The sequence below is a fragment of the Periplaneta americana genome, chromosome 11, assembly GCF_040183065.1.
Source record: "Periplaneta americana isolate PAMFEO1 chromosome 11, P.americana_PAMFEO1_priV1, whole genome shotgun sequence".
NCBI classification, from domain to species: Eukaryota; Metazoa; Arthropoda; class Insecta; order Blattodea; family Blattidae; genus Periplaneta; species Periplaneta americana.
In genome coordinates this window covers 36418778-36444431 of record NC_091127.1, presented here as the reverse complement: position 1 = coordinate 36444431, position 25654 = coordinate 36418778, and the positions used below count along the sequence as shown (strand labels likewise).

The 25654-nt window shown below is 36.4% G+C and overlaps 1 protein-coding gene across 1 annotated transcript in view; it reads left to right on the top strand.

Moving 5' to 3' along the window:
- The first annotated feature begins 10382 nt into the window (after window positions 1-10382).
- Window positions 10383-25654, top strand: part of LOC138708925 (trehalase-like) — a 409827-nt gene continuing 394555 nt past the window's right edge. The window contains exons 1-2 of the mRNA XM_069839286.1: window positions 10383-10551; window positions 22798-22919. The gene's annotated coding sequence lies outside the window, so the exon portion shown is untranslated. The remainder of the gene's footprint in view (window positions 10552-22797; window positions 22920-25654) is intronic.

Below are 25654 nucleotides of genomic sequence, written 5' to 3'. Positions count from 1 at the left end.
ATGTACTGAGATCTGTGTTGCAGGAAAAGGGGTTCGACACCGAGGTAGTAAAAATAACAGTAACTCGAATTCTTGCTTCTCTTTGGGTTTCATCTGTGTTCAAAATCGAGGCTGACGTTCCGACGAAATCCGTCAACTTATTTGTAAAATGTCTTCCTCTAGATTTGACGACACGCAAACAAATGGACAGTGTGATATTCTTCAAAAACGAAGTCATGTTCTATAACAGGGTTGTCACGGCATTTTACAAATTTCAAATGGAGAAGCTACCGCATGTACAGCGGCCGTTCCTAATTGCACCTCACTGCTACATAGCTGAAACAGATGGAGAAAATGATGTGATCGTGTTAGAAGATATGGCTTCAAAGGGGTTCGTTGTGTTAAATCGCTTGAGAACATTAGGAGTACCTGAACTGTTTCTGGTAATGAGGAAACTTGGTCGTTTTCATGGTTTATTTCTAGCTATGAAAACACTTGATCCTGAGGGATTCCACAAAGCTCGAAAATGTCTAAATGAAACTGTGTATTGCAAATCTATTGTGGACAAAATAATACGCTATATCGCAGTGTATACTTTTGAAAGTAGTATTAATGATGCTAAGGAACATTTCTCTGAAGACAGTCCGTATGTGGTGAAACTTCAAAAGTTCAGTGAAGGTGTTCTTGAAAGAATGATTACAATATCATATGGAGATCCCAGCAACGAACCTTACAATGTGATCACTCACGGAGACATGTGGATCAGCAATTTCATGTTTCAATATCCTTTATCATCTGCCAATGAAGGCCCAGATGAAATGTGTTCTATCGACTTTCAACAAGCTCGCTACACTTCTCCAGGAACGGATTTAGGAAGATTGCTTTTCGGATCGACAGACAAATCAACTCGGGATGCTCATCGTCAAGATCTGCTTCGTTGTTACCATGAAAGTGTCAGTGATACAGTGAAAGAGTTTGGTTGCGATCCTGAGAAAGTTTTTCCGTTCTGTGCTGTAGAACAACAGTTGAAGAAGAGTGCTGCCCATTTCATAGGAAATGTGTTAGGTAATCTACCACATGCTCTGCAAGAGGGAGAAGGAACTGATAATGACCTGGATTTTGATGGTGAAGGAAGTGAGGAAATACCAAAACCCTTACAACTTCCTTACTATCGAAAGACACCTGAATGCCGTAGAAGAATTCTAGAAGTGATTCAGGATGTTGTTGATTATGGTTACATGGACTAAATCGTACACCTCTTCTCTAGTCAGAATAGTACACAATGTAGTGTTAAATTATAACGTACTACTTGACCAAGGCGGGACTCGTCGTGGCAGGATGAGGAACTCCGTGCTCGCTGCGTAGGCCTATGTTTACTGCTGGAGTGTCGTCACATCCAATGCCTGGCGTTTCAATCTGGTCGCAATACCGCAAGAAGGAAGACGTATGTTCAGTGGCGGTGCGTCAATAAGAGCACAAGAGCACGTGAATACCTTGTTTCCATTAATGAACGACTAGTTTTATTATTTCATACCGTATTGACGTAGTGGGGATGTATAATATCAGAATCGAGTATTTTAAACTTCCCGCATCTTGCATAAACTTCTTATGTAAACTTGGCAACATCCGTTCACGTACAAGCCGTGCTCTTTTCGAGATGGTTACAGGAATTTCACGCATGCGCGGGAGAAAATTGTTTTTAGCTGGTCGCTTATGACTCGTCAAGAGCACAAAGCGTTAAGTGAACATGATGAGTATCTATCCTACAGATGTCAGGTGCATCGGTGCCTATCGTTCACGTGCTATATCTCGAGGAGAAAATTTAAAAGCCTGTAGATGTCAGCATCTGACTGTAGGAACGCTTACTTTACGTAGATGTGTGTGTGTACAGTGCTGCTACGGGAGTGTGGTTTGTGAATTACTATACTTCAGTGTCGGCATAATAGCATAGTTTGGCTTTCAAACACGTGCTGGCTGACTGTGGTGGTGGTATGAATTTAAGTATCTGTATGGTAGTGTATAATATTTAAGAATAATATTTACTGGCATGTATTTATAGTAATCAATCTATGCGAATGGGATTACAGTACTGGTATAGGCTATAGTATATCAGTGTGTTGTGAATCAAAATATATTACTGAACACACGCGTCTGTAAATAACGGGACTGTGGTATGTATTCATTATTAACAAACGTAAACAATGAACTCTGTTAAATGAAATTTGGAACAGTAAAGAACTGGGTAAACTGGCTTACCAGGAAAAATTGGAAATAGAAAGACCGAGTTTCATTATTATTATTATTATTATTATTATTATTATTATTATTATTATTATTATTATATGTCGTTTTGAATTTATATACGGTTTTTTTTTCGATAGTGAAACATTGGAATCATGACATTTCATATTAGACTAAACGTACAATTTCAAATTCTTTTCGATTTTTGAACCACAAAATTGTGAACACACATAATATTTTATCACGAGCCGCCACTGCGTATGTTTCGTAGCCAAGCGCGGAGCATTATTTAATATAATGCCATAAAGTTTTGTGATGAAGAAAAGACAACTGGTTTATTCCTACCTCTATCGAAGACAATAGAGTGTGCTGCAGCTATTGTGAAGTTAAAAAAGGAAACAATTAGTAGGATTAGAAAGGAAGGCAAAGAATGCGAGGACAAAGGTGTAGAAATATCGACACCAAACAAAGTTAAACGACCTCCTGAAAATAAAGTTGAATTAGACGACATGGACAAATGTATCATAAGAAGAGAAGTTCATAAATATTATAGCGCCTACAAAGAGTTTCTAACATTGGGCAAGCTACATAAATTTTGTAAGAGAGAGATAGGTTTTAAAGGGTACAAGGGAACTTTACCAAACTACTATCCATGGGGCTTACATTTAAAAAATGTAAAGATAAAAGGAAATATCAAATAGAACGCTCTGATATAGTAGCCCGTTATTTACCTGGACGAAACATGGTTCCATACCCATTACACTGTCCGCAAATGTTGGCAAGACGTAAACGTGTCAGGAGTTTATACAAATAGCAGTGCAGGTCAACGACTTATAGTAGCCCATGCTGGTGGTAGTGATGGTTTTATACCGGGTGCTTTCCTCATATATGATGTCCGGAGTCCGGCCACTTTAAAATGCCAAGTTAAGAATTGTATATCAAATGAAATATTGTATAAAATACGGTACCTACTTTAGGTTACTTTCGATTCATGTTCGTCCTTTACGAACACCGATGTTGTGGTATCTTTTCTGAATAGATTCCTATGTGTGTAAGCGTATTATAAAATAAAACTAAACAATAAAGTTAACTATATATACGAACACATAACATATAAAGCATGTTAATAATAATGAAACAAGAGTGCAGTTCAGCATGTGCTTCATTTTGCATCTGATACGGACTTTACAACACGGCCTGTGTTGTGAAGCGAATCGCAGAGCCACCAAACAAAACGGTTCCCGCCTTGGTCGCGTAGTACACTATAGTAATAAATTATCACAAATTTTTGCTGTAATTTTCACTTGTTTGATATATGAAAAGCACAGTTTTACATGCGTTTTTAGGCTGTCACGATGAATGGGATCAGAAATAGGCTTTAAGGTATTCTACCATTTCTTGTAACTTAACATTTCCAGCGTTTCGGAAGTACGTACATGTCCCATCATCAAGGAAGATAGGTACGACTAGAGCAGTGGTACTCATTATCCGGCCCGCGGACCGCATGCGGTTCTCAAAGACATTTATTGCGGTTCTTGAACTAATATTGCTACTACAGGTACAAGAGGAGTAGAAATTTCTACTCCTCTTGTACAGGTACTATTCTCTTACTTACTTACAAATGGCTTTTAAGGAACCCGAAGGTTCATTGCCGCCCTCACATATGCCAGCCATTGGTCCCTATCCTGTGCAAGATTAATCCAGTCCCTATCATCATATCCCACCTCCCTCAAAACCATTTTAATATTATCCTTCCATCTACGTCTCGGCCTCCCCAAAGGTCTTTTTCCCTCCGGTCTCCCGACTAACAATCTATATGCATTCCTGGATTCGCCCATACGTGTTACATGCCCTGCCCATCGCAAACTCTGGATTTAATGTTCCTAATTATGTCAGGTGAAGAATACAATGCGTGCAGTTCTGCGTTGTGTAACTTTCTCCGTTATCCTGTAACTTCATCCCTCTTAGCCCCAAATATTTTCCTAAGCGCCTTATTCTCAAACACCCTTAACCTATGTTCCTCTCTCAGAGTGAGAGTCCAAGTTTCACAACCATACAGAACAACCGGTAATATAACTGTTTTATAAATTCTAACTTTCAGATTTTTTGACAGCAGCCTAGATGATAAAAGCTTCTCAAGCGAATAATAACACGCATTTCCCATATTTATTCTGTGTTTAATTTCCTCCCGAGTGTCATTTATATTTGTTACTGTTGCTCCAAGATATTTGAATTTTTCCACTCCTTCGAAGGATAAATCTCCAATTTTTATATTTCCATTTCGTACAATATTCTGGTCACGAGACATAATCATATACTTCGTCTTTTCGGGATTTACTTCCAAACCGATAGCTTTACTTGCTTCAAGTAAAATTTCCGTGTTTTCCCTAATCGTTTGTGGATTTTCTCCTAACATATTCACGTCATCCGCATAGACAAGAAGCTGATGTAAACCGTGCAATTCCAAACCCTGCCTGTTATCCTGAACTTTCCTAATGGCATATTCTAAAGCGAAGTTAAAAAGTAAAGGTGATAGTGCATCTCCCTGCTTTAGCCCGCAGTGAATTGGAAAAGCATCAGATAGAAACTGACCTATACGGACTCTGCTGTATGTTTCACTGAGACACATTTTAATTAATCGAACTAGTTTCTTGGGAATACCAAATTCAATAAGAATATCATATAATACTTCCCTCTTAACCGAGTCATATGCCTTTTTGAAATCTATAAATAACTGATGTACTGTACCCTTATACTCTCATTTTTTCTCCATTATCTGTCGAATACAAAAAATCTGATCAATAGTCGATCTATTACGCCTAAAACCACACTGATGATCCCCAATAATTTCATCTACGTACTATACTATTCTCTTCCTGAGAATAATTTTTTTTTTTTTTTAATTTCTGTAATAATGTGCAACTGGAGAAACTTTGGTTACCCTGCATCATTACTGCTAATGAAGGAGTTGAACAATGACACGTAGGCTATTTGTTTTCTTTAACAAATCTAGTGTCATGTCTAATGTGCTTATTATGTCTTGATATAATAATGAGTTATAAATGTTTTTATTTTAATGGTTATTATAATAACATACATTCAAATTTTGTTAAGTATCCAAGTATGGGCGAATCCAGAAATGCATATAGAGTGTTAGTTGGGAGGCCGGAGGGAAAAAGACCGTTGGGGAGGCCGAGACTTAGATGGGAGGATAATATTAAAATGGATTTGAGGGAGGTGGGATATGATGGTAGAGACTGGATTAATCTTGCTCAGGATAGGGACCAATGGCGGGCTTATGTGAGGGCGGCAATGAACCTCCGGGTTCCTTAAAAGCCAGTAAGTAAGTATCCAAAACATTCCCAATAAAGGATAGAAAAACTGAAAATGTTAAAAATGCTCGTAATATCTGAACAGAAAGTAATGTATGCCACTTTGCATAGAAACGATTTGACTACATTTGCATCGTAACACGTAGCAGAAATGAAGCCATCTACAAATGCGCAGATTTTAACTCTTAAATTCACAAAGTATCCTATAGGATACAATTTTAATATAACAATAGAAAAAAATTGGTAGGAAAATTAAATTTAACCAAAATTACACAATACTATAATATTGTACAACATATAAAATATGGACATTGCGATAGTTGTTTTCTTTACAGTCCGACACTGTTTAATAAACTAGTGTGAGAAATGAAGTTTTGCCAATTTAAGCAAATACCCTACTATAAGAATACCGGACAGATAGCAGTTCTACGCGCGAACGACGCTGGTGCTGCTACCTAGGCGGCCGGTGTGGCGATAATCGCGAAACAAGCTGTAATCAACTGCAATGTATATTGTTGCTGGGCTAGTTAATAGTTTTATTAATTAGTGCTGTGTTAAAATGTCAGGGTGTATATGTGCTGTTTATAATTGCTACAATTACAGCATTACAAATTGCTCCAAATCATACTTTCGATTATATATATTATTTTAATGTACCGAAGTACATATCGTCGCCTGAATGCAAGAACTAGGTAACTCGAAATTTGCTTTTTTTAGTTACCTCTTTCATAGCATAGCAAAAATCGCACAAAATGTAATCCAGGATCTAGGTAACTGATCGAACGGTACCAGCGACATCTATTTTTCAATATAGCAAATAGGTAAAAGAAAAGAGACATATTCCTTAGTGCAATAAATAAGTAAATAGGCAATGTCACGAAATATGAAAAATCAAGTTACCTAGTTCTTGTATTCAGGCGACGATATGATATTTCCATGCAGATATCTATGACGTAGTGCAGAGGGCGGCCACTAGAGGGAACCCAAGAGTTGGAGCTTAATCTGAGACGATTCTGTCCGACGCCGGGGTGGTATCCGGTGTGGCTTAGTGGATAAAGCATCAGCACGTAGAGCTGAAAACCCGGGTTCAAATCCCGGCGCCGCACAGTGGGCCAGAATCGACTCAAAATGGGACAAAATTATTTTATGTCTCTATTGTTTTCTTGGATGCATAAAATCAATAGATATTCAATATTTTTCACTTTTTCTTTAAGTTAAAAGCACTTTCACAACATAATAGTTTTTTTTATTCAATATATGATTCCTCATCATTACATTTTCATTACTGACATTTTCTTCATGAATGGCACTTTCTTCTTCTTCCTCACTAGAGTCTTTCAGTAGCTGTAATGCTTCCTTCCACAAGGGAGTTTTGTATTTTTATGTGACTTTATGATATTTGAAATGAGAGGATCGGAAGATATGAGAAGGTTGTTGACTAAATTTGTCATTGTGTTTTTACGAGAACTTTTCCTTGTGTGTGGCTCTCGATATATTTTAATATCTTTATTATGAGCCTCCTGAACCTCCTCAGATAACTGTCCAATTGGAAGCAGAGCTGAGTTAATAATCTGAGGCCCATGGATGAGAATTTTGTGTACGCTAGCTGGGAGGTTAAACCAGGGATACTTCTGAATGAACAATTTTGCATTTTCTAGCGCATATTGATTGAAAGACTCAACTTTAATGTCTCTTCCACTAGAAATTACTCGAAGAACAACTACAATACGTATAATTAAGTCTTTGTCTATCCCGGTTATAGATGATGTTAATTCGGGATTTGAGAAGAATCTATTAGCATTATTCCCGTCGTTTGAGGTTCCACTCCCCCTGGTTTAGGTTTGTCCACAAGAAGTCCCATCTCATTTCGAAACCGACTCTGAATTTCTTCCTTTCTACTTTTCATAAATTCGTCTGGCTGTATGATCTAATAGACTCTGTAACTTCACTTCTGCACTTATTTCTGTCACAGTAATATCACATGGATAGCAATGCAGCTTTGCTTCACGAACATCTTTGTAAGTTGGATATAAATCTACATTTCTAGGTTTTGCTTGCAGTCTCAATAAAGTGTATTAGATAATTTTTCATCCATTATCAGGGCTAAAACGTCATCGCCACTATATTTTGCAACATTTTTGCAGGAACCACTATGCTCGTTATATGCAGTTGGAATTTTTTCTGTACGGGTTGGTGTACTTAGAGCATTTTCCATTAATTTTGCTGCTTCTTTTTACCAGAAGCCTTCAGACTTATCTGAGTAGCAAGAGCAAGCGCAGCAGGATCAACAGCTTCTCTGAGATGTTCAGTTTTCCTCCTCTTGGTCTTCTTAGATGATTCAGAGAACAATTTTCTTGGATGACCAGAATGACTATACAACTATGAACATCCAGCCACATCTTCAACATGAAATTTATTACATTGGGGTAGCTTAAACTCTTGATCCAATGAACTGCCATATTTTTCTTTCTATTTATTTTTCATTCTGTAGCAATTCTGCTATCTTTCATTAAAATTACTGCAGAATGAACTATTTGTTTTCTTTAGTTCTGAAGAAAAATCTTGTTGACAATTTTCACGTAATCCTAAGTATGAAATAACAAACTTATGAACAGCTGTCTTATCATTATTATTTTGTAGCAGGGCTTCCATAATTTCACAGTGTAAAAAACAGCGGTCATCTGGAATAGTAATGAATAATACGTAAGTATCTGAATTTTCGCACATTAAACAGAAAAGTGCAAGTAGCTGCAGCTGAATACGATTTTTCTGCAATCTATAGGGTCCGTTTAAACCAGCGACACAAAAGGTTTCGTAACATCGAGTGACACGCACTTTATAACCCTGTTTAAATATTGAAAACTAAAATATATTAGCTTAAATTGCATCCCTTCAAGTTATCGCAAATATTTACACTCTGTTTAAACCAATTGAAAATTACTTGTATTCCTAATAAAACCTACCCTTTGTTCTAACATTCTCAGCCATTGCTATTTCTTTATTCAAGAATGTGACCACGTAACACACACCACTGTCTCAAGCGCGCGGCCTAGGACTGACTGGTGCGCTACCGCCTGGTTACAATAGCTCTCTTTCAAGGCTGTAGCCACAGTTGTTAAAACATGTTATCGATGATGCATCATGAGTTTAATGCTCACCAGGATCCCTACTATGAGTATACACTGTCAAAAATATTGTAAAAAAAAGTTCATTTTTTCAATTTTGTCCCATTTTTGACTCAGTCTGGCCCACTGTGCGCCGGAGAGAATTTTTCTCCGTTCCATTACTCTTTCATCGTATACTTTCGATTTCCGAGAGATCATAAAACGTGAGTCAACAAAATTCTTATTAGGCCTAATGCCTTTGTCTCTGTGTTGATAGAACAATAATAATTAGTTTTTTTATTTAATTCTAATAAATGAATAGGTGTTAAAATATATTGAAAATTTTAAGGTTTCAGCAAATTAAGTTTTATTATTGTTTGCATGCCTTTACTAATTATTAAAAGCTTAAGATTACTACAATTTTTATCTTTGCAGTGTCAATAATGGGTATATAAAGCGTTATTTTAAATTAATTCTTAATGTCAGAATTAATTTTGTCTCACTAAAGCAAAGAAAAAATACGCAAAAATTAATTACGGAAAATATTATGAAACATTCAATATTTCTCATAATATCCGGCTTTGATATAAATTAATCTTAGATTAAATACTATTCAATATTTCTTAAGTGTCTCGTATGTTATTCCACATTAGTACCTCACGTTTTAAACAATAGTCCGATTCCCGCTATGTTAATATTTGTATTTGTGGACGTAATTCCTCGCCGCTCTGCTAGATGTCCAGTCCGCGATATTTCGCACTCACGTCAATGCGGTCCACACCTGTGGAGTAACGGCTGCGAAACCAGGTGGCCCGGGTTCGAATCCCGGTCGGGGCAAGTTACCTGGTTGAGGTTTTTTCCGGGGTTTTCCCTCAACCCAATTCGAGCAAATGCTGGGTAACTTTCGGTGCTGGACCCCGGACTCATTTCACCGGCATTATCACCTTCATATCATTCAGACGCTAAATAACCTAGATGTTGATACAGCGTCGTAAAATAACCCAATAAACTAAAATAAACTAAACGTCAATGCGCCTTCATGACTTTTAATGACGAACTTTTACTTTAGGTATTTTTAGTAGGTCATTTAACGACGCTGTATCAACTACTAGATTATTTAGCGTCGATGGGATTGGTGATGACAAGAGTGTATTTGGCGAAATGAGGCCGAGGATTCGCGTAGATTATCTGACATTCGCCTTACGGAGAAAAATCCCAACCAGGTAATCAGCCCAAGCGGGAATCGAACCCACTCCCGAGCTCAGCTCCGTATCAGTAAGCAAGCGTCTCCGCCAATTGAGCTAATCCGGTAACTTTTATCTTACTTATTACGTAGTAGACCTCATTATAGTCATTATATAATAAAGTCAGTACAATAACTGAACTACGAAACATAAATTTAAAATCTAGGCCTCGGAATCCATGTGAATCATTCAGCTTTCTTTACATTCATGGATGTATGCCAACGAGTTTAATCTCTCTCCTAACTCGTTGCTTTTTACAAGTGCGCCTGGAATCCAACATATACACTCACTAAATCGATCAATTCTGCTTATAACGACTACCAACAGATGGCAAACCATTGCAAGACAGGATACTACACGTGTTGTGTTCCAAACACTGCCGGCAGACGCTTATGCGGTTAGAAATTGTTAAAATTATTAACAGAATGAAAAACAATTTTTTTTAACTAAACAACATGCTACAAGTTTTATATAAAACTGTCCCGCGATGTGAAAGGGACTTGACTTGAGTTCTGACCACATGGCATTTTGCTGATGACATCAAATGATTATGAAGGCGTAGAAAGAAGCAGTGATTTGTTTCATCAGCTGTTTATCCCACCTGTGTTACCTGTTCGAGCAGTGGAACCATTGGCCAGCATCAAAGTCACGGTTAGTATGAGAAAGTTGTTGCTCGAAATTAAATTTGTAATGCATTTAAAAATAGAAGTAAAATCTTTGGATTTCGAAAAGAAATGTGCTGTGTAATATCTTATAATAGGTCAGTAGGCTATTATGACACAAAATGTTAGCTGTAGCATAAATTTCAAAACACGGATTCCACCCTTCCCTTCTGCCCCCACCATATATACCTTGTATCCAGCTACTTTCTCTCCAGAGACCCCCCCCCCCCCGGGACATAACATGTATGTATAGCACAACATTAGAGAATAAACTTCACTTAATCTTAGCTTATTGACTGTGTGCCTTACTGATGGCAGTCAAGGACAGACTGGCACAGCTAACACTTGGAATGATCAGCCTGCTAACCTGCAGCAACCCTCTGCGGAAAATTTTGGACGTAAATTTCCTGGCTGCCCAGTTCCAATACTATGTTAAGAGAATAGATTTAAAGACAGATTGTGTGAATGATGTGATGTGATTTATGTATCACACAAGATCTGCAACACTTTCGGTAGCTACCATACTGTAAGAAGGGTGAGTTAAAAATGTGTTGCTAGGACAACATATTTTGCTTCAAACTCCTTTACTCACCCCCAAAGAAAGAAAATTATTTGGAGGGAGTATTTATTCATTCATAGTTTTCTGCCCAAGGGTAGGTATTTCACTGCAAACCTAGCTTTCTCCAATCTTTCCTATTTTATGCCTTCAATTTTGTCTACGCATATGTTCCATATATCCCAATGTCATCTATCATCAGATATCTCTTTCTGCCTCGAACTCCTGCCTCCTTCCAGCGCATCCTTCAGCAGACAGTTTCTTCTCAGCTAGTGACCCAACCCATTCCTTTTTCTGTTCCTGATCAGTTTCAGCATTTCCCTTTCTTCCTCCACTCTTCCAACACAGATTCATTTCATATTCTGTCTGTCCATTTCATATGCTCCATTCTTCTCCATATCCGCATTTCAGATGCTTCTCTTCACTTCGTCCTAATGCCCATGTTTCTGCCCCATACAATGCCACACTCCACACAAAGCACTTCAGTAATCTCTTTCTTAGTTCTTTTTCCAGAGGTCTGCAGAATATGCTCCTTTTTCAATTAAAAGCTTCCTTTGTCGTTGCTATTCTCTTTTTGATTTTCTGGCAGCATCTCATGTTACTGCTTATAGTACATTGCAATTATTTATGTTTGCAGTTTTTCTTGGAAAACATAAATGCAGTAGCTTCCCATTGTTTTCGGCACACTACTCTCTTCTTCGCATCTTAAAAGATCCCAGGGGCTCCAGCGTGGAGGTGAGCGGAATGGATTTGGATAATTAGGCCCTCCGGACTTCCCTGAAATTCACTGCGAATGTTAAATATGAGGGGGAGTCAAATGAAAACGCAAATATTTTTTTCTTGATAATCCATGTTGAATCTTTCGTACACTACTTTTAACACTCAGGCTCTGAGGATGGTGTCGAACAGCACCGAAACAGCTGTAAGCCACACATGCTTACATAATTAACACGAGTAAGATCGCCATTTAATCAATTATTTATATTTTTTTCATTTAATTTTTTGAACAGAAGTGAAACACAGGTGTATCATTTTTCGACATAATCTTCTTGACGTTCAACACAGGTCCTCCAGCACGTAGGAAGTGCATGGATTGCTCTGCAAATAAAAACCTTGTGGCCGTGTATGCAGCCACTCATGCACCGTCTGGCGCATCTCTTCATCAGAACAAAATGTCTTTTCTCCCATCGCCTCTTTGAGTGGTCCAAACAAGTGGTAATCACTCGGAGCGAGGTCTGGTAAGTATGGTGGGTGTGGAAGAGTATCAAAGTGAAGGTTATTATTGATGGTTGCAACTGTTGCATGGCCCGTATGAGACCGAGCTTTGTCATGTTGCAAAATGACACCTGTAGTCAGATGTCCTTATCGCTTTGATTTGATTGTAGGGCGAAGATGATTTTTTAACAAATCTGAATATGACGCACTGGAGACGAAACCTTGGTATACACTACCTCCAACCCAAAACAAAGAGAGCAAGAAATGAATGGCACTGTTCCTCATCACCAAAACCCAAGAAGTTCCGGACTCAGCCATCTGCAGGGAAGGTTATGCTGACTTTCTTTTGGGACGAACAAGGCGTTATCTTGGAGTACTACACCCCTAGGAGAAACACCGTCACCAGTACGTTATATTCATATTTGTTAAAAATTCATCTTCGGCCTGCATTGAAGTCAAAGTGACATGAACGTCTGACTACAGGTGTCATTTTGCAACATGACAAAGCTCGGCCTCATATTGCCCGTGCAACAGTTGCAACCATCAGTGATCTTCACTTTGATACTTAACCTTTAACTCTATTAAATATAGAATATAATCTAAATTTAACAGAAGAAATACTGAAATCAGAAGTAAACACCGAAATAATGAAACAATTGTCTTTAGAGACAATTAATATTAGGTACTCTCCACAAAATTGGCTTCATTTATACACACCGACGGATCCCTGATCTCCAGAGAACAAGGTGCTGGTGCAGGTGTTACGTGCTGTCTCTTCTCACTTTATAGATCTCTTGGATATGGAACAACAAGTTTTTATGGAGAAATCATTGCAATAAGTGAAAGTCTCAGGAATCTTCTATGCCACATCAATAAATTTGAGAATGCAGTTATATTGTCAGACTCCAAAGCAGCTATTCTATCAGTAGTCTCTAAACACACACCTTCATCTCAAACAGCAGAAATAACTAAAGTGCTCTCTCAATTAATATCACCTAATAAAAGAATTGTATTCCAATGGATACCATCCTATTGTGGAATCCTGGGAAACGAGAATGCAGATGGTTTAGCAAAGAAGGGCAGCACTGCTACTTACAGACCTGGTACGAAATCTACGTATTACTCTGTGAAAAGATTTATTAAATCTACATACTTAGACTTCAACAAACAAAATTTGATAACACAATCTCAAGGGAAAAAATGGAACTCTCTGCATCATAATCCACAGTTAATTCCCGATTTACCACGAAAATCGTCTGTAGCTGCATTTAGATTGGCAACAGGGTATGATTGTTTGGCCAAACACCTGCATAGAATTGGAATATATCAGTCCCCTAACTGCCCATTGTGCAACTCAAACCGAGAAATGGATTCAGAACATCTCAAAATCTGTACTTCAGTGGCTGACCATGATAATATCTTTGAAAAATATTGGAATGCAAGAGGTCAAATGACTTTATTGTCAAACGCCTGGCATTAGAAAACAACAACAACATCCACCATACTCACCAGACCTCGCCCCGGGTTATTGCCACATGTTTGGACCACTCTAAGAGGTGATGGGAGGAAAGACATTATGTTCTGATGAAGAGGTGCAGCAGGTGGTGCATGAGTGGCTATGCACATAACTCAATATTTTTATTTGCAGAGGAATCCGTGCACTTCCTACATGCTGGAGGACTTCTGTTTAATGTCAAGGAGAGTATGTCGAAAAATGATACACTTGTTTCACTGTTGTTCAATAAATTAAAATTAAAAAGATATTGACGGTTTTCATTTGACTCCTCCTCGTATCAGTTCTATTAGGGTTTTTGACCCAATCAGAGACCGGGCAATCCCGATTAGTCTTTGCCCCCTGAAGGGAATATAATGGCTATAATTATATTGACTTCGACGATTTGTGTACAAAACTTGATGAACTTTACTCGACTTAGCATAATACAGTGAAACCAGCGAATAGGGATTATAAAGAATGGACACTGAGCGAATTTTCCTGTGTTTTGTTTCTCTGTGCGCCAGCGGCTAGTTCCACTTTCAAGCGCTAGAGGTAGTGTAATCGAGCATACGCTAAGATAATAATTGAGAATAGAATTAAGACACAGGATCCAAACATTGCCTACATTATTGCATAATCCATTAACGCTTTGCTTCAAATAAATTCAAGTTACCACTTTTCCTTATTTCTCAGTGACAAACTAGTTGTAATAATAATATTTTATATTTCAGATATCATAAATTACATTATAAAATAATATAATACATTATAAAATTAAGTATCGAATTCATTTAATATTTGTATATAATATAATATAGGTATATGGTTTTACTTCTCGTAAGAGTTTTGTTTTTTCATTTTCAGCGCTATCAAATCATTACATATTTTAATTGTTGTTGGGGTCAACGTCTGAACTCTGATTATAAAGGAACTCTAGAGTCTAGACATTACAGTTAATGAAGGATTTATTATTTTATGGATCCAATTTATTTTATTTAAGTACATAATGTACCTAGATGTATTAATTGTATGTGTTATATTTCCGCTGTGTCGACTGCTAGCTGATGTGATGTCAACGCCAACTCTAGGGAGAAAGCAGAATCTGACGCTCTAGCAGGCTTGAAGGTCATTGAAATCGGTCCGGCTACATCAAAGGTACCGACGCGAAGTGTCCATTCTTTATAATCCCTATTCGCTGGTGAAACCTCTCCTTACAGACACCCCGAAGATACTGACACTCCTCATATACGGACAGATTTTTATGTCTCAACTGAAATAATATAGAAATAATGATAAATTTAACTCTCATTTACGGGCACTCTGGGACACGGACACAGACAGCTGTTTCACAGTCCTAAAGCTTGTTTTACCTCCTGACTGCGGACAGAACTTGAATTTCTAGACCTAGTGTGTTACAAAAATGGAAAATTTAGTTTCGAGAACTGTACAGAAATTCCTTAACATGAAAGAAGACAATAAGGGTCTCGTAAGCTACCACTAGCCCAGCCCTTGTAAGCTGGAAGCGGGTGGATGAACAAAGTCATTAAATTTGACCTGTCTGATGGGTCCAGGTTTCCGCGATCGTGAAATTATATTCGACACATGATAGGGTTAGTAGGATTTTTCTCTTCACATCAATCAGTTGTTCTGTTTCGAGAGACATGGCACCTGAACGTAAAGGTTAAGTTGAAAACTGTAAATTACAGTACTGCATAACTGTAGACCTGGAATAAAATTGCATGGCACAGTACAGTATTTTCCTTTTTCGATCTTATCTACTGTAGTTCAAAATTGCAAAGAATTTACTGTAGTACTGTATACTGTATTTACAATTAAACTATAATAATACATTTCATTTAAAGCGTGAAGGGATACATAATGCATATTATAAATTTACTGTTAGATTGGGAAGCCTCCCTCCCAATAAAGGACACCTCCCAGATGTGGACAGATTGTAATGTCCTTCGATGTCCGTAAATGAGAGGTTTCACTGTATTAAGCTCTTGTATTGGAATAGTCATTAATGTAAAGAATCGTTAACAGGTGCACAAATGCCAAATTTATTATATCTGCAGTATAGAAACAGAAAATTAAGAAACGCATGTTAGTAGATCTGTGCAGATGAACCCATGGACTTAATGGTACTGCCTTAACTTTCCATTCTTCAGATACCTATTGAGTTCAGGTAGGTATAGAAATTGATAAGACACTGTAACCTTAGGAAACCCATGTAAAGGATGGTATTCTGTGAGTGGAACCACAAGAGTAGAATTTGTAAGGAGATGACGCTGCTTCTCATTTAATCAATCAGTGTGATTTATAAATTCTGAGAAATTGTGTGGTGTTATGGATAGGGTAGTTGAAAGATTGTTAGCATAGGCAGAATTGGAGCGATAACGATGAGGGTAAATGATGACTTGACAAAATATTACCTACTTACTCATCAACAAAGCTCACAAATTAGGATTTTTTGTTTTGATGTTAAATAGGCTAATTAGGTGGTTGGGTAGCTTAGTTCGTAGAGCAGCTGTCTATGGACTGGAAAGTCCGAAATTTGATCCTGGGCGGTGACGGGATTTTCTCGTTGCCAAACTTCCAGAATGGCCTTGAGCCTCCTATCAAATTATAATAAGAAAGAAGTGCGCACAAACGTGCAATTTAGTTTGGTATGAGTTACTTCTCTTTACTATATTCCACCAGTGACTTCGTTCTATTCACACATTTACCAAAATGATATTTTGGACACACTTCGTTGCACAGTTTGCACACGCATTCGAGGGAAGGTTCGTGGTACTCTGATCTTCTGCACAGTTTGTGGTGAAAACCGTGAACTGCTAGCCTTGTTATGGCGCTTCGTAACTTGTTGTTCGGCCCTGTCCAGTTGCGGTTGATCATCGCGTCCGTTCCATAGAATTCACTTTCTATTTCTGCCTTCTTCTCTTGCATGACCATGCGTAGTCGAAGTTCTGCTGTGGTAGATGGCAGCATGAGTCTGCTTCTTAGTTCCTCTATCAGGAAGGGTTCTCACGCGAGTTCGTACGCCATTCTGGAGGGTGCATATTTTGAGATTCCCAGTGCTGCTTTTAAGAACCTTGCTTTGACGTTCTCCATGGTCTTGAGGTCATTGTAGTTTAGCCGGGTCCATGTGATGTCCAGTCCATATGACAGTATAGGGAGTATCTTGGCATAGAAAAGCTGCATGGCTGTTGAGAGTGCTAGTTGGGTAATGTCTGTTATGTCGTGGATAGCTATCAAATTGAGTATTCGATCTTTCCTGGTGGTAAAAGACAGTTGAGGCTCTACCTCCATGTTCTCCAAATGTCTTCACAGCATATGAACGGGCTACTTTTATCTGTTAAATAATTATGTTTAGATACAAGAAAATTCTTATCACATGACATTTCTGCTTAAAGTAGGGCCTATTTGTATTGTATTTATTTACATTCCATTGTATTCGTACATCGCTTCACAGCTAGAATATGAAACCTGTAAAAAAAATCTTAATAGTACTACAAAGTCTTTACTATAGTCGCAGTCTAGTTGAAATATATGCGAGAAATATTCTAGTACAACACAAGTGGGTTATTATCAATACTTATGTTTGAATTCGATTTTTTATATCCATAGGGATACTATTAAAAATTTTTACTGCCATATAATGCTCTCCTTTTTGATAGCACGATAGTAATGAAGATACAAGATAATGTTGTTGTTGTTGTTTTCTAATGCCAGGCGTTTAACAATAAAGTCATTTGACCTCTTGCACTCCAATATTTTTCAAAGATATTATCATGGTCAGCCACTGAAGCACAGATTTTGAGGTGTTCCGAATCCATTTCTTGGTTTGAGTTGCACAATGGGCAGTTAGGGGACTATACAAGATAATGTTAATTGTCCTGTACAAAATGAATTTGTTTGGAAGGAATCAGTCCTCCATTGGGACCGAAATACAGAGTATTAGAATTTGTCATTGGGCAGCTAGCAAACATTAAAAACAAAATGCATAGTAAATATCAAAAGATCACAAAGAACCTATTTGAATATATACATTAAACGTATAAAATATAAATATTATAATAAATACAAAATAATATAATGCATTTTTCATTATTTCTTTCATACAACATGAGGTATATTTTTTTCATACTCACTATTCAGTTGTAGGCCTACCATGTATGCAATTCGTGATTTACCATGTAAATATATGTTTAGCTCAACTATTTTCTATTTCTTTTGTGTGTGGTGGACTGGCATTTTCCAGAAGTTAAGCGTTGTTGGGATACTTAATTTCTCTGAAGATAACCCCACCATAACTCCATTTAGTGTTATACATACATACATACATACATACATACATACATACATACATACATACATACATACATACATACATACATACATACCTAGAATAGCAACATAATAATATATAATGTAAATCTATAATGTACTTGAAGGTAAACCTAGGCATGTAGTATTACTTTTCATTTATAATGGAACAAGCTGCTCAAAAAAAAGGCAACAAAAAATTACATATAAGCTTATAATTGTCAACTGTGCGAAGACAGATCAGCACCCCACAAGTGACACCAACAAGGCATCACTCATGAGGCATCTAGGCCAGGAGATAAGGGTTAGAGTGGCCAGTTCCTTTCCCCCTCCATTGCATACATTGCCGACTAGCTACATATTACACTAATCAGACTTCAGATGTATACAAACAATTGTTCTTCCTCTGACACATACCATCAAGTGAGGTGCAATGCCTGATAATAGATGCAGGATACTACATATCAGCCAGACCTCGATCAGAGGTGTTTAGATAAATATAAAAAATTATCAAGAGTGTATTTAACTTATACAGAAACAGCATAATATCTATTAAAGTAAACAAAGATCCCTCAGCCTGGAAACCAATTAATTGAGGAGTCCGACAAGAATGTGGACTATACTCTTTGTTATTCATAATTTACATGAATACCATAATAAATGTATTATTCTCCTGAGTTCTGAGAAATTTGTTGTTTTATTTTTTTAAAGTGCAATTTAATTCTACACTTCAAAAAAAAAAAAAAGTCACTGACATGAAGAAAAATGCTGAAAAAATTCTGCAGGTTACAGTTAGGGCATAAATGCAGGTATATTATACTATACTTTGGGTCTCTGCATATGCATCTTATATCATAATCATGTATGAAGTATGGTATAGTGGGCTATACTCTCAGGACTCCGGAAGTTAAAGAATGGATACAGCTAACTCGTGACAATATACCAATTACACACAGACTCAGTTTGGACACTATGTTGTATGCAGACGACCAAGTATGATTTGCTAACTCTGAAGATGGCTAATTTCAAGGGAAAAATTGTTCGGGGGCCAGGTATCAATCTCAAGGTGGCCTCCAAATATTACTACATAATTTAGAGAAAATAACCAAAAATTATGATATGGAAATTTCATATGATAAAATCGAAGTGTTTGCATTTAAAGGAAAAGAGAAGATTCTATACCCAGCAAAATACAACACAAACTATTAGACAGAGTTAACAACTTTAACTACCTCGGATATTAATCATTTACATGTGACCTTTACATACAAAGTAAAATTATAAAATTTATAAAAACATACACAATAAATTTAGTTGTGAAACCATCATTAGTTCAGAGGAATACACGAAACAAAATAATTTATATAACTCTTGCCCAACCAGTTTTATCTTATAGATGCTAGCCTTGGACCATAAAAACACCTGACTCCTAAAGAATAACTGCTGCCGAGATGAAGTTCATGAGATGCACTGCAGGAGTCACAAAATGGGACCACAAAAGGAATGATGATATTCTGAAAGAACTCACAACCGAAACAGTATTACAATTTGTAAACAGTCAAAGGAAAAACTGGGAAAATCATGTCAAAAGAATGGATAGAACATAAACAAATCCTGCAGTATGCTCCTCATAGAACAAGATCTGTTGGTCGTCTGGCTAAGAGATGGACTGATGTGAAACTGTAACAGACCATCTGGTCTAATACATGTTTTGGATGACAAGAGCCCTTTGTTCAGTTAGAATATATCAATGCCAATTTTCAATTCAGACATTTTTCTCAGAGATGAAAAAATAATAAAAAAGAGCATCTGAGTACATAAGTTTATAGCACGATCTTGTGTGTATGTGTGTGTGTGTGTGTGTATATATATATATATATATATATATATATATATATATATATATATATATATATCTAACATGATAGTTTGTGTATGTATAAATTATTAAGTGGGGGATAAATAAAAGACCTGAAACGATAAAGAATGTTCTTATAAACATGTGACTCATTTCACTTTTGGAAATTATGATAAAAAATGTCATATGCTAAAATCAAAGTGTTTACATTTGGAGGAAAATATTCTATACCCAGCAAAATACAATAACATATTATTATAAAGAGTTAACAACTTTAATTAACTTACCTTGAATATTCGTTGCAATTACTTTTCTGTTTAAAAAATCGCATGCTTGTCTGCACTTTATGTCTCACAATGGCCACCACGGGCTCTAATCAGCTTCTAAACATCTCTTCAGGTACTTTCTTAAATCTCTCACATGTTCCAGGTGTCTGCTGTATCTGCTGACATCCTTGTTCTACATGCTGACTCAGTATTCCAATGTTGTCATCAGATTTTGAATGTATGGTGGCCTCTAACTGATCACAGTGTATGGAGGTCAAAGGAATGAGCAGGCCAAGGCACTGATTGTCCACAACATATCCGTTTTTGTTTGGAATATTGATGACAAAATATTTTTAGCAGGAACACGAAACTAGAGAGTTGCATGCATTAACTAGTCATTTATGGTTAGACCCAATTACAGTGGAGCCTCAATTGTAAGCACTTTGATTTTAGGCAGTTCGATTATAGGAGAGAGCACATTGACTCAGAGTTCAGCCACCTTACAGAGTCCGCAAGAATAATGTTCACTATTACAGGTTCTCGTTGTATGTCGTAATTCTACCAAGAGAGAATGGAGGCAATTTCATAAATTAGATCGCAAAAATGTAACAAGTATATGTATTTTAAAATAAATTAATTTATTACCCTTGAATTTAAACATCTGATAAATAAATGGACGATTATTAAAACCAGAAAAAATTTTAAACTTTTGTGATATCTTTTTCATGAAAGAGCTCTGCACTTTAGAGAAAACAAAATGAGTACTGCTCATTGGTTCCTCAAATTTTATTAATATTGTTGTATTCTCTTTTTTACATTTATGTATTATTTTATTTCTATTACCGTAAACTAGGGTTACTTTGAACACAGAGGAAACTTTGACCATTTTTTCAGAAAATCATATTTAGGTTTCTACATGCTGCACTTGTTATAGATGGAGGTAAATTTGGTGTGAGAATGATTTTATGATAATTTACCTTCTTCTATGATCAAAGTTTCCTCTGTGTTCAAAGTAACCCCAGTTTACGGTACTATTGTTGTGATTATATTCTGGAATCTGTTTTATATTGTATTCTGTATTCTATATTAATAATTAAGAATAATTAAGAATAAAATGAGGTGACCTTGTCCGAAATTTAAAACACAATTACGAGTTTCTGTTACAGTGCAAATGAAAATATTAATATACCACAGTACATACTGATCATTTTGAGAGAGCAAGTTTGGGGGGGGGGGACAGTGCCCCCCATCCCTCCCCCCATAACTCTGCCTATGACTGTACGTATTTTAGAACAGAAACAATAAGTGTTTAGGCGTTTCAGGGGTTTCTGCACCAAACTCGATTTTCAAAACAATGAAATGGGAGTGTAGTGAAGATCACATAATGTATTTCTGCACTAAACAATGTGTATATCTATGAACAGTATGAATCTAAACCTAACTCCGTTTTGCCTATTTTAGTAGATAGGGGTTGTTTCTGAAATGGTTAGCAGAATGTTAGTCCATTACGTTTTCGTCCATTCGTAATTTGGTCCTAATTTTATGTTTGTCCTGCATCAAATTTTGTCCACAAATCTTTCGTCCATGTCATTTTAGTATTATGTGAAATTTCGTTCTATATTTATTTTGTCCTTACCTGATTTAATCCAAATTTATTTACTTGAAATTTTCTTAGCTGTGTTTATTACGAAAAAAGAATCACTGAAATAAAACATAAGATTTATTTTCAGTTATTTCAAAGGACGAAAATCATGCATTCATTGCGGCTATTTCTTAGAAAGCGTAATTTCCTCCTTTAATTTCCATCTTCGGAGTTCTGCAGGTTGCTATGTAATTTCATTTCAAGTTGATCGATTCTCACATCGCTAATCTATCATGGTTCAATTCTTTTATAAGAGTGGTGTTGATAACAGTAACCGTCTTTTATGAGGAGTGGTTTGTTCCTTTTTGAAGTATGGGATCCATATCTGATAATTTTAAGTAAAACTAATGTATGCATTTCCCTAGTAACACCTGTCCATTTTTGAGTTCTCCATTATTTGGTATTATATTGTTGGCATCTGTTTAAAATGTGCTTCTAGTACCTGAATAACCAAAATAAATCACGATTGGACAATATATATATTGGACTAAATAATTTTGGACTAAAAAATTTCTGGACGAAATTTACTCTTGGACGAAAATGCTGTGGACTTATTCCACTGGACTTAAATGTGTTGGTCATAGAAATTTGGACGAAATGTCGTATTGGACGAAAATGTTTGGACAAACATTCTTGAAAACTCTGAAATAAATGATTCAATTACACATAAATTTAGTTCGAAAATTTATCAGCATGATTCTGTACAACAGAAGTCTCCAGCCACGCTCTAGTAAATGATTCAAATGTGAGGCAGAATGATATGTTCAGTAAATTGACTGTATTAATTCTGACATGTCTGTGATCCTATTGTGAGACACTTAATTGAATAAATGGCAATGAATGTCATTCTATGTGGCGTATTCTTTCTTTTCTACAGCTGTACAATGCAGATTGAGGCTTCTCTTATAACTACATGGACAGTACGAGTGAATCAACCTGCAGCTGACATATCAGAGACGTCTTTGAAAGCTGTTCTACTCGAAATGTGCATCTATCTAGGTAAGTGACTATTTCAGGATTCAGTTTGATATTTTTAGAACTCTGTACCTGTTCTTACTTTAAGCTCTGTGACTGAATTAGACTTCAGTAGCTGTTTCCAGTTTTGGACTTCATAATAAGTATCTGAACAAGGAATATACTAGTATGTGTGACATATACATACACATATATATATATATATATATATATATATATATATATATATATATATATACGGTCTTACTAATAAAAACTCTATATACAGATGTTTAACTGTCTTATACTTAGCCTATACAATGAGTAGCTCGTTTATAAGTCGTGTGTAAATTCCTTACTAATAATCAGTACATACGTCGTGTATAACAGTATAACTGTTACACAGATACGTCATAGTTTCGCCATTACTTCCTTACGAAAGGTAATAGAATATCTGAGGTTCTCTATTGCATCCGGTAGAGCGCTGTAGTGTGGCGTTTTAAATATCGATAGTACAACTGGCTCTAATCGATTACCACACTACATTTTGGTCAAAGAGTACAAGCTACAGCAATATTATTCTAATAATTCTATGATCTTTGGTTTGTTCTTCTGTGGTTACAAGGTAACCATCATCATAAAATGACAGTCGATACGAACAGCTGTTAGAGGGGCGGCCATTTTTTCGCTATATACAACGCTTAAACAAGGGGTTTCGTGTATATAACTACTGCAAAGCAATTCCCATTGTATAGTTACAGCCTGTTTATACGTCCATAGCTTATTCAAGGTTTATTAGTAACGTTTTCTGTCTCAACTCTGGATAAGTCTGGTATAAAAACTATACACGGTTTATTAGTAAGACTGATATAAAACAGGGTGATCCATTTGGGTATGGATAAAATAAAAACACCGTAAAACATTTACTACTGAACTTTATTTGTTGAAACTTTGTGCATACAACACTGAAAGATGGGAAATTCCTCAGAGCTCAACATGACCCCCATTGCGTACCCTGCACAACTCATAACGGTGATAAAATTCAGCCCATGTCTGTTGTAACATAAGAAGGGTGATTTGTTGAAAAGCTTGAGTAATTTTTACTCTCAGATCATCAATGTTCCTGGGTTTCTGTGAATAGACAATGTCTGTAACAATACCTCACACGAAGAAGTCAGGAGGGGTTAGATCTGGGGAGTTTGGGGGTCAAGCCAAGAGATAGCTGCTTCTCATACTGGATTTCACCTGCGACCCCCTGCATGTTTTTTTTTTTTTTAACACAGAACCTGTTTCTACAATTATTCCATACCACAACATTAAGGAATCGTATTTAGGTACATTACGCACACCATAATCACGTCGAAATTCCCTTTCAACTCTTTTAACACTCTCAAATTTAGCATACCAAAGAACACATTGTGCCCGCAGTTGATTTGTAGTAGCCATGTTAATCATGTACGATTTTCATTTGCCCTTTCAGATTATGCATTGTTGATTGTCATATATGGAAACCCCATCAAATACCTTACTATAATAATACCGGACAGCTGTATACTAGCAGCATTGACGCGAAATATCGCAGACTTGACATCTAGCGGAGCGGCGTGGAATTACGTCCACAAATACAAATATTTACCTAGCCGGATTCCGACTATTGTTTAAAACGTGAGTTACTAATGTGGAATAATAGGCTATATGAAACACTTAAAAAATATTGAATAGTATTTAATGTAAAATTATTATCTTATATCAAAGCTGCATATTATGAGAAATATTGCATACTTCATATTACTTTCCATAATTAATTGTTACATATTGTTTCTTTGGTTTAGTGAGAGAAAATCAATTCTGACATTAAGAATTAATTTATAATAATGCTTTATATACGCATTGCTGACAACTGCAAAGATAAAAGTGATAGTAATCTGATGCTTGTAATAATTAGTAAAGGCATGTGGACAACAATAAAACTTAATTTGATAAAACCTTAAAATTTCCAATACCGTACATTTTAACTTCTATTCATTTATTAGGTCTAAATAAAAAAGCTAATTTGTATTTTTCTATCAACACAAAGACGAAGGAATTTGGCCTACTAAAGAATGTTGTTGACTCACGGTTTATGATCCCTCGGAAATCGAAAGTACAATTTGGAGCAATTTGTAATGCTGTAATTTTGTAGCAATTATAAACAGCACATACACCCTGACATTTTAACACAACACTAATTAATAAAACTATTAACTAGCCACGAACAATATACATTGCAGTTGATTACAGCTTGTTTCGGGAGTATCTCCACACCGGCCGCCTCAGTAGCAGCACCAGTGTCGTTCGCTCACAGAACTGCTAGCTGTCCGGTATTATTATAGTAAGGGATTTGCTCCCATCTTTTAATCATAATATAACCAGGAAGAAATTATAATAAGAAATCAATATTAGCCTATCCATACCCAAACAGATCAGACTGTACATGACGTATAGTTATGTATATACTATGCAGTATGTTTATTTAACTAGAAATCTAGAACAACACTTGTATAAAATTAGAATTCCAAGCTCCGACCAGCACACATTTTTCAAAAGTTAAGTCGCAGTTATGTAATATTCTGTGCTATGAAAAAGTGAATGCAATAAAATAGCAAAAAAGTATGTTGCCATATCTGTATACTAGATTTCAAACAAGCTGGGGATTTTTTCTGAATGAAAGATCGTTGAAAGAAGAAGAAATGAATGTTACAGCTGTAGCTCAGTGGACTAGGAAACAGGTTGTCAACAAA